Below are 15,407 nucleotides of genomic sequence, written 5' to 3'. Positions count from 1 at the left end.
CTAGCGCAGCGGCCAATGGGAGCCCCGTCGACGCGCGCCAGCCAATGGAACCGAAGGAAACTAGATGCCGTTTTCGCGCTTCAGACTGATGACGTCAGCTCGCTCCATGAGACAGTTAATGCTTTCGCATTAAAATTGAATGACTTACAGTGTCAAATGTTTTTGATATATGAAGAAAGAGAACGCAAGTATCCAGATTGTGTTCGAAACGTAATCGGAGAGCGACTCGAGAGGGGATTGTGTCCCACGTCCGGGTATGAAACCATATCGAGGGGAAGATATAACACTGCATCTGTCAACAAATGAAGCCAGTGGTTATGTATATAACATTTAACAATATTTGAATGCGACATGGGTGAATAGATATTGACCGTAAATTTTCTTCCTTGCCCTTTTTTAGTCCTTTGAATAAATGTATAATAATAGCAACTTTTAGAACAGTGGGAATGACACCGGAATCGATAATTTCGTTAGACATAAGAAGCAGAATTTTCAGGATGTGTCTGAAATTTCCGGGGTGATCGGTCAGGCGTATGTCATCATAACCCGGTGCTTTGTTATGTTTAAGTCCCAAAAATTAGAGGAGGACACTTAAGACTCCTTACGTGAAGGAATGCGAAAGCATTCCTACACGCAGCGCATTACTACAACCAGCGCGCCCCGCTGTTTACCGCAGAAGCCAACCGGGCGGGGCGACATGGCTGAAAGCAGAGCGTAGAACATGTGAAACAGTAGCGCACAGGAAGATGGAGGGGGTCCCTTTTTTCTGGCCACGCCTGACACGTGACCCGAGAGGGGGAGAGTGCGGCGGCCGCGCGCGCTCCACCCTCTTTATTTTACCGGCGCGCGGGCAGCAGCGCCAGGAAGAGGGCTTATCTGTGGGGTGGCGTTCTTTGGAACTATGACGCGTCGCAACCAATGGGAATTTAGCCGCCGTTTTTCGCTGCTACAGATGGAATTAAGCCGCGTTTTTCGCTGCTACGGACGGAATTTAGGTACCGTTTTTCGCTGCTACAGACGAAATTTATGTGCCGTTTTTCGCGGTCACAGACAACGCCGGCTTCGCTGAATTGGACAGTTAATGCTTTCGCACTAATAATATAGATTCCAGGTCTTGCATTGTCTTAAGAGGAAGGAACTCGGAATCTAAGGTAGAATTAGAAAGAGAAGTCGATGTGTAACTCGCCTGGCGTTGCCTGAAAATTCGGCAAACAAATCATCGAAGGTGTTGGCCGTAACAAGCGAATCAGGACCAAAAGTTATTTCAAAATTGTTGGCTTGTGAACGGTGATGCTACTCCACGCAATTCATTAACTAACGACGACGTTTTAACTGAGTTAATAATAATAATCCTACTTTATTTATTCTAAAATCCGCGTACCAGTAAAAAAAAAAAACAGTGTATAGGGGAATGAAAGAGTATCATGAAATATTGTGTTAAAAGTACTTGAAATTACTTTGAAAGACTTTACCTCAAAAACATTGCGCCCGGTGTACTTACTACTTCAGTTCAAGTACGCAACCTCTGATTTACTTTGTGCTTCAAGTACATTTTAGGTGTGAAGAGTGGCTTCACAAATATCTATGCTTTGAACCCGTCTGCCGACAGACAGTGACCGTCATACAAGAAAGAAGCATGCCTCAGAAAGTGTCTGCAGGTTGCCTTTTTTTTTTTTTTTTTGCGCCATGTATTAGCGATGTGAGCGCGACTTGCACGAAGGTGTGAAATGATCTTCCGCGCTGATTACCACTTCTGCACAAGCGATATTGTACACTATAGCCCCTCTCAAGGAACGACGAATGGCATGGCATGTCATGTTCCTTGGTTCGATCCCACGAAGCACCCGGAAAAGAGCTAATCGCCGCAATCTATACGGAGCGAATGACAAAGCCGGAAATGTAGCTGGAAATGAGGCGTGCGATGGAACACTGAGCAAAATGAAACCGCGCTCAATGTCGCGGAATTTATTTTGCTTTTTAACGCTACATTCCTCCCCCCCCCCCCCCCCCCCTTCCCCAATCTAAACATGCTACCCGTCCGTCCGGGCGTTTCCCGCTAAATTTAGGGGGGAATCGATGTGGCGAGATCTATATACGAATTCAGTTTCTCAGCTAAATTTAGCGGGAAAATTGATGTCACGTGACTTGACGTCGAGGGAAATACAGACCAATTCTGTTTCCCCGCTAAATTTGGCGGGAAAGAGTCGTCACGTGAGGTCCACCTGACCTCACGTGACCTATACACCTTGGGAAAATTGACGTCACGTGACGTATACGTAAACTCGATTTTTCCGCTAAATTTAGCGGGAAAGTTCACGCCTTGTAATTTAAAACACCAATTCACTTTTTCTCGCTAAGTTTAGCTAGAAATTTATGTCATGGGACCAATACACCAATTCAATTACCCGATAAATTTAGCGGAAAAACTCACGTCTCGCGACTTATTAAGACAGCAATCCAGTTTCTCCGCTAAATTTAGCGGAAGGAGGGGGGGGGAGGAACCGGCGTCACGTGACTTAGACACCAATCCAGTTTCCCCGCTAAATTTAGCGGGAACATATACGTTTCGTGACATACTAATTCGCCGACCAATTCCCTCAGCAATTCCCTATAATGCATTTTATCCATTATGCGACTTTGAAGCTTAAGGTCGGTGCCACTTTTTATGGTCGAAGATATTTTCGGAATCGCCATTCGCCGACCTCCATCCGTAGATCGCGTCGATTGGTTCTCCCAGTTGCTCTGCAAAAAAACCGCCGCGCGGCCATCTTTTTTATTCTTTATTTTAAGGTTTAGAGCAGGCACACATGTTTGCTTCGAACATGTGTACAGGCAGTCTTCGTGTGACCAATCTGACTGTCATACGAGGAAGAAACAAGCCTCGGATAGTGTCTGTCTTTTGTATGATGTATTGGTAGTGTGAACACGGATTAGAACATACTTAAAATATACTTGGGACCCTGGGTCTGGCTTTTCGCCCACGCTCGCCCTCCGATCAAGATCTTCTTTTTTTATTTTCGATTCATTAAAAGAGTTTATTAAAAGTCCGGATCCCAGATAATAAAAATGATAAGAAAAGGTAATAGTTAAGAAGCTACGTTTCAAGTGTTTGTGCCAAGCGCTCGCCGCTTGACCAACAGCCGCGGTCGTAGAAGATTTCTCCGCCTAGATGGGCGAGAACAAAAGAACCGCGTTCCGAAAGAAAGCAGACGACCACGGAAGCTGTCGGAGCGTTCGCACGCGACGCCGAGATACGGACCGATCGGAATTCGCCCCCTCCACACAACTTCGAGCGATATAACTACGGCAGAAGTCCGTTTCTAAACGCGGAAAGAAAAAACGAAAACGAAGTAGCGATTTTGGAAGAACCGGGCAGATTTTTGGTCTGCAAAGCCACGCGAGGAATGTGGTCGGCACGGGCGAGAAACAAAGGGCCGGCGCGGCCCATTCAGGGCTATCGCAACGGCGGCCGCGCGGAGTGCCTGACGTCAGCGGCGAGGAGGAAGGCGCCTATAGGATCCCGGCCCGGCCGCCGAGGTCGTCACAGGGCCGGCAACGCCGTACTTCGACCGCGACGCTCTTCCTGGTCCCGACACCGTCAACGCAGTCCGCAAACCCGTCCACCCTTGTCCACACAGCGTCGCACAGGTGAGCGCCGGTCGACGCGGGGTTCCGAATCATCGTCGGAACGGTTTCGAAGCCGGTTGCGGCGAATGGTAGTTTAAAAGTCGCTTTCATCCTGCTATAATGCATCGTACAAAAGACGATCTACACACATTGTCTGAGGCTCTTCCTGGTATGGCGGTCACGTGGGTAATTATACCGAGACTTGTCTGCGGCTACGTTAGACGCGTGAAAATTCTTAATGCAAACATGCTAGGAAAATGCTCGAGACGTATACCCGCAGGTAATTTTGTCATCGCGTCTGGACAGCGTCTGATTCCGTCTGACCGCGGTTTGAAGGGGAAACGCTCTTGGAGTTGCTTCGATGTGCCATTCGGCACTTGGGACCACCCACTGTGACACTTGGTGTCACATTCAGAATCAGAAAGCGTTTCTTTGGCTTTTGGGGACGGAGAATGGGTGTGAGATCGGTGGCTTACAAGCCTAAATCTATAACCATCTCAAAACGTTTTTTTTTTTTTTCTTTCATTGACGTTTATTACAATTTACAACACACGTTGCTGCACGTTCTGAGCCTTTCCTTCGTTCAACGCGGTTTCAAAGACCCCCTCCATCAACCCCATGCACTTTGCTATTCGCGAATCTCTTGGTTTGCCACCGTGCACGATGATAATCTTTCCTCCCATCAATGCTTAATTTCTTACATCCTCCTCCGCCCTGCCCGTGACAGAAAAAAAAAAAAAAAAGTTTTGCTGCACGTCTTTGACGTCTGCCTTTTTGCCGGGCTTTGAGCGCGCGCGCGAGGTACAACTGATCGCTCCTCCCTGTCCTTCTCATCTCGTCAGTGACTATACGGGCAGACAGTGAGGGAGAGGAGGATACGAGAGAGGGTACGTCAGAACGCTGAGCTCTGGTTGGTCTGCACCCGTCGACCGCGTTAGGACGCGGAGCTCCGGCTGGCGTCGGACGCTTGGCGTTCGCTTTCGAAGGTCGAGTGGAGACAAAGGTCTATTAACTAATCATTTGAAGCAGAGATCGGCGTTCCTCCTTTCCCTCAATTTCCACCCCGACGTGCGCGATCCAAAGCGTGGCTGTGGTCCGCATTCCACGATTGTCCAGACTCCAAACTCGCGCTATGAATACTACTTTCCTCAATACAAATATGAAGAATGTCTTACTGGCACCTCCGACGCGGTGTTCGTTCAAAGACGCGATGACTACGAGCTTCCACCGTGCTTTTCTAATCGCACCATCGAAATTGTCTCTGGCAATTAATCGATAACCCTGGCCGCAATTAATCGATAACCCTGGTCAACAGATAGGAGACATAAACAAGAGCCACCGAAACATCTCGTCGTCAATAGTGGTCAGTTCCCATTTTGCCACCAAGGAAAAAATAAAAGGTATTCGGGGTTATGAGATTCATTTTACCGATTACGTCTCCAATAACTCAGATTTTTTGCTCAAATCTAGTCCGAAGCTCGTTGCAAACTTCCTTTAAGGCCACGTCTTGGTGCACAAAAGTAAACTAATTGAGTTTGAGTTTGTACGGCGATAACTCAATCTCCGAGCCCTAAGCAGAAATATAAGAAAAAACAATCACGGGGAGTTTTTTTTTTTTTCTTTATTTTTTTCTTGCTCAAACTGACCCAAACATACCACTTCACGTTTTTATGATATACTTATGTTTCAGAAAAAGGGTGCGTGTTGCGACGTTTGCTCGCGTATTTGATAAAGAAAAATGAACCTGTTGTATATTTTTATGATGCTTAAGGTGCGTGCATTGAGTTATTCGCATACAATGTCGAACTCGAAGTTCACTCTAGTTCCCCTTTAAGGGAGAGGAAAACGAAACACTTTTTTCTTCTTCTTTGCAATCGAATTATAGATGACATGGTACTGCTGTACCACGCGAAGTTGCAAGGATGTTTACCAGTTTGCGTATAGCAGCGAAACACAACTCTTAAAAATCTCTCGGCGGAGGATTAGTTTGTGCAGGTTAAAGTGCATCTCCCATACCCCACCTCCTGAATGGAGTCACTGCTGAAAGAAAAGTTTCTCAGCTTTCCACCCCCGTGTCATGTATCGACATAGGTGCTTATTAGTATCCTACTTCAAACGACATCGAAGCTTTGCAACTGCCTCCAAAACTCAAATATATCAAGAAGAAAAAAAAATGTATATAAGAATAATATTGTTATTATTAGAAGTAAAATAAATATTACGTTACGAAAGCACGGCTAATATATGGTCCTTATTATCATGATTGTCATGTATGACACATTAAGGGCCCATATCAGCGTTACAGAAGAGGCGAGGAGTTGTAAACAAAAACATTATATAAAAAAAACCTGAAAGTAGCACGAAACGTTGGTTTACTTAAAACTGAACTTGCATGTTTTATATAAAAAAAAAAAAAAAACCTGCCTAAAATACTCGAGCAAAAAACGAGTAAATACTAATTGATACTTAACCTATAAATGCTACTGCAAATTATCGGTTAGTTCAACTGTAAATGCTACCTTTAGGGGGGGGGGGGGGGGGGGGGGGGGGGGGCTTGCGTCGTGATACGACTGTGAGCTATCACGATAACTTGCAGTGATATCTCGAAGTTAACTTCCGCAACATACAATAAAACGTATAGCCTTATATGCGTCTGTAGGCCTTTAATGAACTTATATTAATCCACCAAAAGCGTCAACCACAAGCTATAAGAGCATCTAGAGTAAAAAAAAAAGAAAACGGTTCGAGTACAAGCGAGCTGGTGGATGTTTACCATCTTGCAGCTTAACCCGAAACTGGGGTATGAATTAGAAACCTAAAAGTAGAAAGGGCAAAAAAAAAAAAAAAAAAATGGGAGAAGAGAGCGTCCGGAGCCACGTATAATTAAGGCGTCGAAATGACAGTTACACGTTTTGCGAGGCTACTCAGCGAGCGAGTTCCCGGTTCCCCAATTGTTTAAAGACGCGCACAAATATACCGACATGCAGCGTTAGTGTGCAAGACTATCAAACAATCGGGTGTGCCTGCGAAACGTAGAAAAACGCTGCCTGAAAATAATGAGGGGCACGCGTGAAAAACTTCGCAGTTGCATGCAGAAGAATTCTTGCGGCGAGAAGCTTGCAGCGTCTTTTAACGTTTCCCCGGGTGACTTCAAGCAAGGTGTATTTAGTCAGGTGGATTTTCCCCCTTTTGTGTTCCTGATTTCCCTCTAAAGGCACGTTCTAAGTGATGTTGAATTCGCGCTAACAAACTGCATATATTGTTAATTTTGTGGACTCGATAAGACGCGACCACTGCCTAACACGCATGAGAGGGTTGCTTGGGCTCACTGAACTGGTACGTCCAAACGGTGTACGTCTTAAGGCGGAGGCTTAGATTGATCTCCAGCACCGCGTAATAACTATAACTTGTACAACTTGACGTAGCGCAAGCAATCAGTGCGTCGGCGGAAATTTTGGCTAGGGCACATGACAAATGAGCGGGGGTGAGCGCAGTAAGCGTCCCGATTCGTTGCCATTTTATGATTGTAATGATTAACGTACGTTTCTTGTGTTGTAAGCCTCAATGATACTAGTCGTCGCGGCGTTAATCGACATAGAATTGTTTCGTGCTCTCTTAACGCGTTTCAGCTTGAAAGACCACAGTGTACAGACTCAATTTGACCATACATTGGTCAAACTGGTATATAAATTGGTCAAACTGGTGGGAAAGTATATATTGGTCAAACTGGTCGCTGCGTTAATGACCGCGCACGGGAACATGAATTGTCGATCACGAATAAAGGCAATGCACACTTGCCTACTCACTGTGCCGACTGTGGGTGTGATGCGCGATTTCAGGAGATTAGGATTTTGGGTAGAAGCAAAGACAGCACAGCCAGAGAATTGATGGAAGCTTTTTATATAAAGAAGAACCATGACTGTGTTAGCGATACCTCGGTTTCTTTGTTCGAAAGTGAAGTGCAGTTTTTATCCGGGTTGCTGGTTCGATAATGACTAGATAATGACTATCGTGGAATGTGTCTTGGTGGATGACTTTACTATCTATTTTCTGTTTTTTTTTCGTCTGTGTAGCGTGCTGCGCATGCTCTTTCTGGATGTTCGTGGTCGATTGCGCACGAATAAAGTAGTTGAAAGTTTGCGCTTGTCCGTGTATACTCGCTTGTAATTGTCCCCTGTGTCGCGCAAAAAACCTCTATACTGCATCATGAACCAACTAGGCCAACAACAAGTTTTAATTGACCATATCTGTTTTCAATTTGTAAACTTTAGTACATGTAAGCAGTTTTATATACATATATGTAAAATATTAGCACAATCATGAACTGCCCTCTAGCCGGCACGCAGCGAAACTTCCCGCACGCGGACTTTCGCGCACGTCCCTAAGAATTCGGGAACCCTCGACTCTTAGAAAACGACCCAGTGCGGCACACATCGCCAGGCCGAGAGAACTCGCAACGCGGCGTCAAACGTTCCAAATTGTTCCAAACTGCGTCTTTGACGTATCGGATTGAGCGCATCGGACTGCGTGCCAATCAAAGGACAACAATGCGCAGGGGACGCCTCACGATGACCAGGTAACCTAGCTCGCACAGTCATTAATTGAAATCGGGGTAAACAAAAACACGTGAGCGCGCTTGGTGGGGTAAACAAACGCAAGGAGCAGAATGAACTTGCACGACGTGTTGATCACCCCGGTCCTGATGTCACAGATATATGAACCCTAAAAGGCCGTCACAGCACTGCACAACGATGCCCTCAGAACACAGCGATCATTGGCCAATTCTTTTAATCGATCCAGCCAATGAGAGGTACCGTTTGCATTATATGTATGCTATAGTATAGTAGCGCAGTCCTGCCCTGCCCACGTGGGCAAGAATGTTGGTGCGGAAGCGCCTTGGGCAAGAGGGAAGAACTATTCGCAGTAAGCGTTGACAGGCGCGGTGACGTGAGCGGGCTTCTTTTAGCCGCCGCGCAAACAAGCAGCCCGATGAAGCTGGCCCCCCAATGAGCCAAAACAGCCGCTTGTCACAAACACGTTCGGAATTCCCGAGCTGCCGTTGCCGCCAAGTAAAGAGCGCCGAGCACATGGCAGCTCTCTCCCCCCCAACACGCGGAAAGTAAGCGTGCGAGCGGACTCCGCGAAAGAAAACATGCATAAGGTGGAAGGGGTGGAACGCAGAAGGAAGAGCGCTCTTTGGTACGCGGTAAGGGTTACGGTTCAACGAGGGCTCAAGGAACCCCACATCTGGCCGCGCGCGCTCCCGTCCACCATGTTTCGTCAACAACATACTCGACATGTCAATCATTGGTCTTTCTTCAATTAGTTCAGCTGATGAGAAGAGCGTTCGGCATCGTGCTTTAATGGTAAGGAAGTTTTACTGGCAAAATGGCAACCACGTACTCCTTCTGCCTGTGAGAGTGCATGGAGGTTAAGGTACCGAACACTCAAGAATCTTCTCATTGGTTCAATTGACTAAAGAATGATCGCGTTTTAGAGCAGCTTGGGACTTTTTTTTTGTTGTGTCAATTCGGTGCCATCATTCTTTTCATCGTGCTTCCCGGCTTTTGGAGTATTTTCGCACTTCTGAGAGCGCAGGACGCAGTATTCTGTCTTCATTCTCAAGTTGAACAGGCTCACTCAGCAATGACTTGACACTCTTCCCCCCCCCCCCCCCCCCCCTTAGCATACTCGCTCATAGCTTGAGCACACCTCCGAAGGGGCGTTTTCGGAAACGAGACATTTATAACAAGTTCCCATGACGAACAGATCTAAAACTTGAACAGTCCACAGATGCATTTATGCCATGATGGGGTCCCAATCGATGACGTGCGTACGGTGTTGCGTGGTTGCCGTTGCAAGGGTGGCCAAGTGCACGTCGTGAATGCCTCCTTTGTGCGTATTCGAACTTTGCAGGAGACCGGCATGGCGCATCTGGAGCGAGCCGTCAGCTTAGTGCTTCTACTCCTCACCTGGATGGTGCTGCACGACCAGTCCACCGCAGTCCCGGTGGCGGCCACCTCGCCACGGAGGACATCGCACGACGTGCTGGGTCAGTGCTTCCCGGGCACCTACGTGCTCGAACTGTGCCAGAGCTGCGCCAAGCTGACCAAGCTGTCCAAGGCGTACCGCATGTGCTGCAACGACGACCCCGGCAACAGCACCGAGTCCGTGCGGTCCTTCTGCGAGCGCCTGCTGCGGCACTCGCCGTGAGCCGTCGCAAGGAGAGGGCCACGGCAAGAGTCCGCGGTGATCGTCTTTGAATTCCATCTCGTTGCGAGTGGCAGTGCTGGACCGAACCACTGCTCGGTTGGCCTACGTCTGTGAACCTTCGCAGCACGGGATACAGATCAAGTTGGGATGCGTTCGGCTGCTTGAGACTATATGGTGGACGAGAAGAAGGAATTCTACCTCGATGACGTGGAGTTGCCTCACGCTCTGTGTACAGCTGGAGAGAATTTGAGAGGCAGTTACCGGGCGGCAACAGGAAAGATGCTGTACCGGAACCGACCAGCGGCATGACGTCTTCAACATAGTGCTCATAGAGGGAGCAGTCTAAGGCCAACCGAGCACGCCATTCAAATGCACACGCTCCTGCGGGCGTCCGCGGGTTGCTTCGCGGAGCAATGAGCACGAAAATGAGCAGCGACTCCATGACAGTGCTCCGGCTCACCTTACGTGCGAGCCAAGCCAAAGCTACAGGAGCGAACCGCATAGCCGCGTTGTGCACTTGCCACACGGTCGTGCAGTGGAAGCGGCGTTCAAGTCAACACAATCAAGTGCGCACTTGTAGCTCTGATTTTGCTCGCACTTGGAACGGTGTACACCAGTTTCATAGGCTACGCGGAGTGCAAGTTGGTCTGCTTCTTGCACGGGTGTTACGATGATGTCAGAACGTCGAGCTCTTATTGGCTGATTGAAAAACAAAATAGTGGGTTGACTTCAAGGTATCTAGCATTGAGGTCTACCCACTATCCTTCCAATCAAAACCAATCAGAGTTGAGCGTCGTTCTGATGTCACCGCAACTTCTGCAAAAGAAACAGACGACTTGCTTTCCGTCAGTGCTTAAAGTCAGGGGGTTGTCTTGGGGGATCTCGAACTTCCCCACAAGTTTGACAAGGGGTAAACTTATAATCGTAACGATCGATTTTTACAACAAGACATGATCTGATTTCCTTCCACACAAGTTGTGTCACGTCGTCAGGCATTTTTGTATCTTATACAAAGACATGCCGGGCTACATTTACACACTAGTCAAGTCGGTTTTGTGTGTATCTAGTTCGAACCCCCCTTCCTTATATCAAAGTTTGTAGAGACTCCCCCGCAGATTAAGGGAGACTTTAAGCACTGCTCTCAGCATAGCGTCCCGTGTACTTGCTATAAGGACGCGAGCGAAATTTTATTTGGTGGTTTCTTGCGTTTTGTGCATGCCACCCTCGCTGTAATGAATGGATGGCGCCAAGTGCGCACACCCGGCCTAGTCATCATCCACTTGAGATTTATTTTATACCTGCCATTTTCTCAAAAAAGAAGAAAAAAACGACGAGGAGTGATTGGTTGATATGATATATTTTTTTATGCTGCGTTGTTTCAGTGACGTTCCTCATCCGTTTCACTGAAATCATAGGGCGCTGATGTTCTCTATTAGAGAAACAAAGGTGCAGTCACACCTCCCATGTTTACATCACACAAAGAGACACGATGTTGGCGGCACACATGACAACAGAATTGCCCGCAGACACGCTTATCATGTTTTAATCATGTTTGATGCATGCATACTTCGAGCGTGTCTGCACACAGTTTTCGCATTAAGAATATGACAGGGCCACCATACGAGGAAGAAAAAGAAAGACGCCCAGTGTTTTCTACGATGTATTGGCTTGAGGCGCTGGTCCCTCAGGCACTGCGTACGCGTGCTTCACTGCCAAAGCCACGATCCCTAATGGCCCACTTCAGATGCAGGACTAAAGTTCGTCTGCTCCTTTTGCAGGGGTTGTGGTGACGTCAGAAAGACACCGAGCTCTGATTGGTTCTGATTGCAGGATAGTGGGCAGACCTCAGGGTAGCTTGCATCGAGGTCTACCCACTATCCTTCAATCAGAGCCAATCAGAGCTCACAGTCTTTCTGACGTCACTGCGACCCCCGCTAAAGAAGCAGACGAACTTTAGTCCTGCAGAGTAACTGATAGCTTAAGAAACGCGGGGCGTGGTTTATTACGATAATGTTCACTCTCCTTGCTTCGCCATTGGTTCTTGGTCTTTCTCACTGGCCAATGTCGCGAGCTCGTTGGCTCTGGAGCGACAACAAGATGCCTGGGACTTAACCACGTCCTGTCTTTCGTGAGCTGACGGGAACCATAGAAGGCGGTTCTGAACGGAATATCAAAATTGTACAGCTGCGCTCTCGAAACTCCTTTCGCCTTTATTGAAGGTGCTTACGTAGCTGCATTCGAGATGGCAGAGAAGCATCGCGGCAAGTGCCATAACGATGCCACATCAGCGCGTGACAATGCAATTACTTCTGCTTAGTGTATAAATGTTTCTTCACTTTTTGTGTGTGTATGTGTGTGAACAAACTCGCTATGTTCATGTGGGCACTTCCGACTTGTACATACAGCATGTCCCCGAAACCAATTTAGTGTTTTTTGTTCTTGTTGTTTTTACCTGAAAAAAAAAAAAAGAAAAAGATTACGCATTGTTGAATCCTATTTATTCGCCTAAACGTAGCGCAGTCCGGACCAGATGCCGAAGTTTCGGAATTAACAGTTATCTTAGTCAGAAGTTATGCGTGTTTTTGTAGAACTTTCAATGGGAAAATGGTTCCCGTTTCCGGTAGCTGATGCCATTCATCGTCACGTGTTCGTAGGCTTTGTCGGCCGCCTCTTATATAAAGTTCTAGAAAATTGCTTGTAACTTTTGAACCAGGTAACGGCAAGCTCAGAAACTTTGCCCTCTGGTCCAGACCGCCAGCGCTACATATGATGGAAAAACTAGCGTTCGGCGTTGATTAGTTACTTTTCTCGGTAAAAAAAAAAAAAAACAAATGTTTTTGGGTGGACAGAGTGTATATTACTCGTCTGCAGTTTTGTTAAGAATTGACAGTTTCCCGGCGAAAACTCAAACATTAACTACCACAAACACCGCGGAATGTAAGTGTTTTGAACATATTTCGGCTCGGACTCAAGCGCGCTGTCATCACCTGACATAACACTTTGTGCCATCAGGGGTCATGACCAGTGTTCAGGAAGCGCATTTGAAGACCTCGCTAGAATGTTGTATTTTTAAGCCCTCGCGAGCCACTTGTCAAAACTTATCTGCCTGTATGAGCAACACGTGCTAAGTCGAGCTATAGTTGGTAAATAGAAGAGTTGTTTTTCACCGTGTCTTCTGTATATGAGCAACCCCTAATGCATGCATGGTTCGTTGTTTTTAATTCTGCGAAGCGGCTCTTGAAGTCAACATGAGCCCTTTACACAACAAAATTCTTCCTCATCGAACGTTTGTTTCCTTCACGAGCGAGGCGCGAAACCTGGGTTCACAAGCTCGCGCTATAACGAGCTCCAGGTCTCAGGGGATAGCCATGAAGCGCCCTAATACTACGGCGCGCGGAACGCGTCTTCGCCGGGTGCGGTTAGCGTCCCACCCCTACGTCAAAAGTGCTCCCGAAGTGCCAAGAAATGACGCCACAGAAGCCGGAGTGTTGCATGTCGCGATCCTGGCGGTTGGTCGTACAAATGCTAACGACAAGCTGCGAGTTGCACAACCGAACGCGAGTGTCGCTGTCGTCACTGCGTCCCAACTTCTGGTTGTCCAAGCTTCCGTGGACTGCCACATCGGAGAGCGCCCTGCAGCAGAACCAGGCATCTTCCACATACATCCCAGCTGTTGGGACGCCACCAGGATCGCGACCGGCGACAGCGTGACATTTCTATGACGTCATCAGGCGGAAATCGAGGGACCACTTTTTTGGAAGCGGTAAACACGCCGGTCAGAAGCAGGTTCCAGGCACCATCCTAACACCTCTGCCGTGTGGCAGGGATTATAGACTCGCACATTTCATAACATCAGCATGCATATCAGTCGTGAATGTCGTTTCAAAACGGATGTAATTATTTTTCATCGAAAAGAAAGGAGCAGTGTCTTCATTTCGCACTACGACAGCAACTCTTCTCATTCATAATATACGCCATGTGTGCGAGCAGACATGGCTACAGTATGACTGTGATGTTTAGTTCTGCAACAAAACGCGTCACATGTCGGGCTCCAAGATGTTGAGGATTTTATTTTATTTATTGTTCCTGTTGTTCCTCTCTTGTGGTGCTCTTGTGAATAAAATGTGACGTGAAAATTGTGAATAAACGACTATTCTTTAAGGGAGGGGGGGAGGGGAAGGGGAGGGGGAAGGCACTAAGCTTAAGAAAGGTATTAGGAGCAAGTATCAGGATGTACTAGACCAGTAATGAGACTTGCCCGGGAACACTTTGCAAAAGACCGATTAAATTCAAAATCTTCCCAGCCTAATGACTGCATCATCAGCTTACACCGATGCGACACAAAACAGACCGGAATATAGTCAAAACTAGCTTTGGTTTTCGTTATTTTTGGACATATTTTTAACATTCGAGGAGAATAGTGCCTCTCAGAATGTCTAGAAACCCCGCAAAGCACCAGCCAACTCATATACGCCACTTAGGCTTAGCATCTTTGTCACCGTGAGAGGAGCCATCTCATGAAAGATACAAGGGAAAATGGTTATCACTCTGATTTTTTTCGGTCACGGTCACGAGCAAATGTTGTCCCGTTGTACCTTTCGCATCGTCGCACACCGTAGAACCAGATTTGATCACCGCCTTGCAGCACAGAATAGACCCTTTTCAAAAGGAAAAGAAAACAACATGAAAGGCCCCTCCCACAACACCGCCCACTTTTTCCATTTCAGCAGAGCGAACGCTGCATAGGAGGCGGGAGGCGGTGATGAAATCTGCTAAAGTTACCTGCTCTACGAGTGGTAACTTTACCGCACCACTGCGCTTCTCACGCATGAAGATGACTGATATAGTGGTTTTCGATGACGCTCAGCAAGTTTCTCATTGGAACCATATCTCATTGGAACCATTGGAACCAATTAACGAACTAATTAGTAAGTGTCACGCACTTTCCGACGTCCGCCACCACGAGCGACGCGGTCCCGAGAAAATTATCCTTTTACCTTGAATGCACTAAGTTGAAGAATATTTGTCACTCTTACGTGAAACACCGTGTATATGGATGAAGCAAAGATGCGTCGCACACGATCTTGAGGCGTGTCTGCAGCAGGTAATTCGGTCATCACGACTACAGCGAACACCTTTTGTAGGATGTAAGATCCGAGCGACTGAGGCTTCAATTAAACAACATCCGTGGCTCCCTAAGAAAACGAATTGCAAAGGCTTCGAGAAAAACTCCCGAAGAATGCCAAAATTAACCACGAGAGCTCAGAGAGCAGAAGACAACGGCCTCAAAAGCGAAAGACATAATCCTCTGAAAGCGGCTAAATGAGGTTCGAGTCGAATTGACCGGTCTTAAATACTCCCAAAGAACAAATCTGGAATGGAAAGGCATCCTAATCTATAGCTGGCCAGTCGTTGGCTGATAGAGCGTTCGCTCTTGGCACAAAAAGGTGGGGTGCGAGGTTAACGAGGGCTGATATCGGCGTCGCTAGCGGGGTCCCAGTTAAAGATAGGGCGTCGAATATATCCTTGTCAAGTTCAAATCGTGTCACGTAACACGTCCGAGATAA

At 47.2% G+C, this 15,407-nt stretch overlaps 1 long non-coding RNA gene across 1 annotated transcript; it reads left to right on the top strand.

Annotated features, from left to right (window-relative positions):
- The first annotated feature begins 3,207 nt into the window (after positions 1–3,207).
- Positions 3,208–13,983, top strand: LOC121834842. The gene is made up of 2 exons (XR_006077349.1): positions 3,208–3,648; positions 9,544–13,983. It is a non-coding gene; the product is annotated as an uncharacterized LOC121834842 (long non-coding RNA).
- The last annotated feature ends 1,424 nt before the right edge of the window (positions 13,984–15,407 follow it).

Source organism: Ixodes scapularis, unplaced genomic scaffold (assembly GCF_016920785.2).
Source record: "Ixodes scapularis isolate PalLabHiFi unplaced genomic scaffold, ASM1692078v2 PGA_scaffold10__122_contigs__length_95168666, whole genome shotgun sequence".
NCBI classification, from domain to species: Eukaryota; Metazoa; Arthropoda; class Arachnida; order Ixodida; family Ixodidae; genus Ixodes; species Ixodes scapularis.
This window is presented reverse-complemented; position numbering and strand designations above follow the sequence as displayed.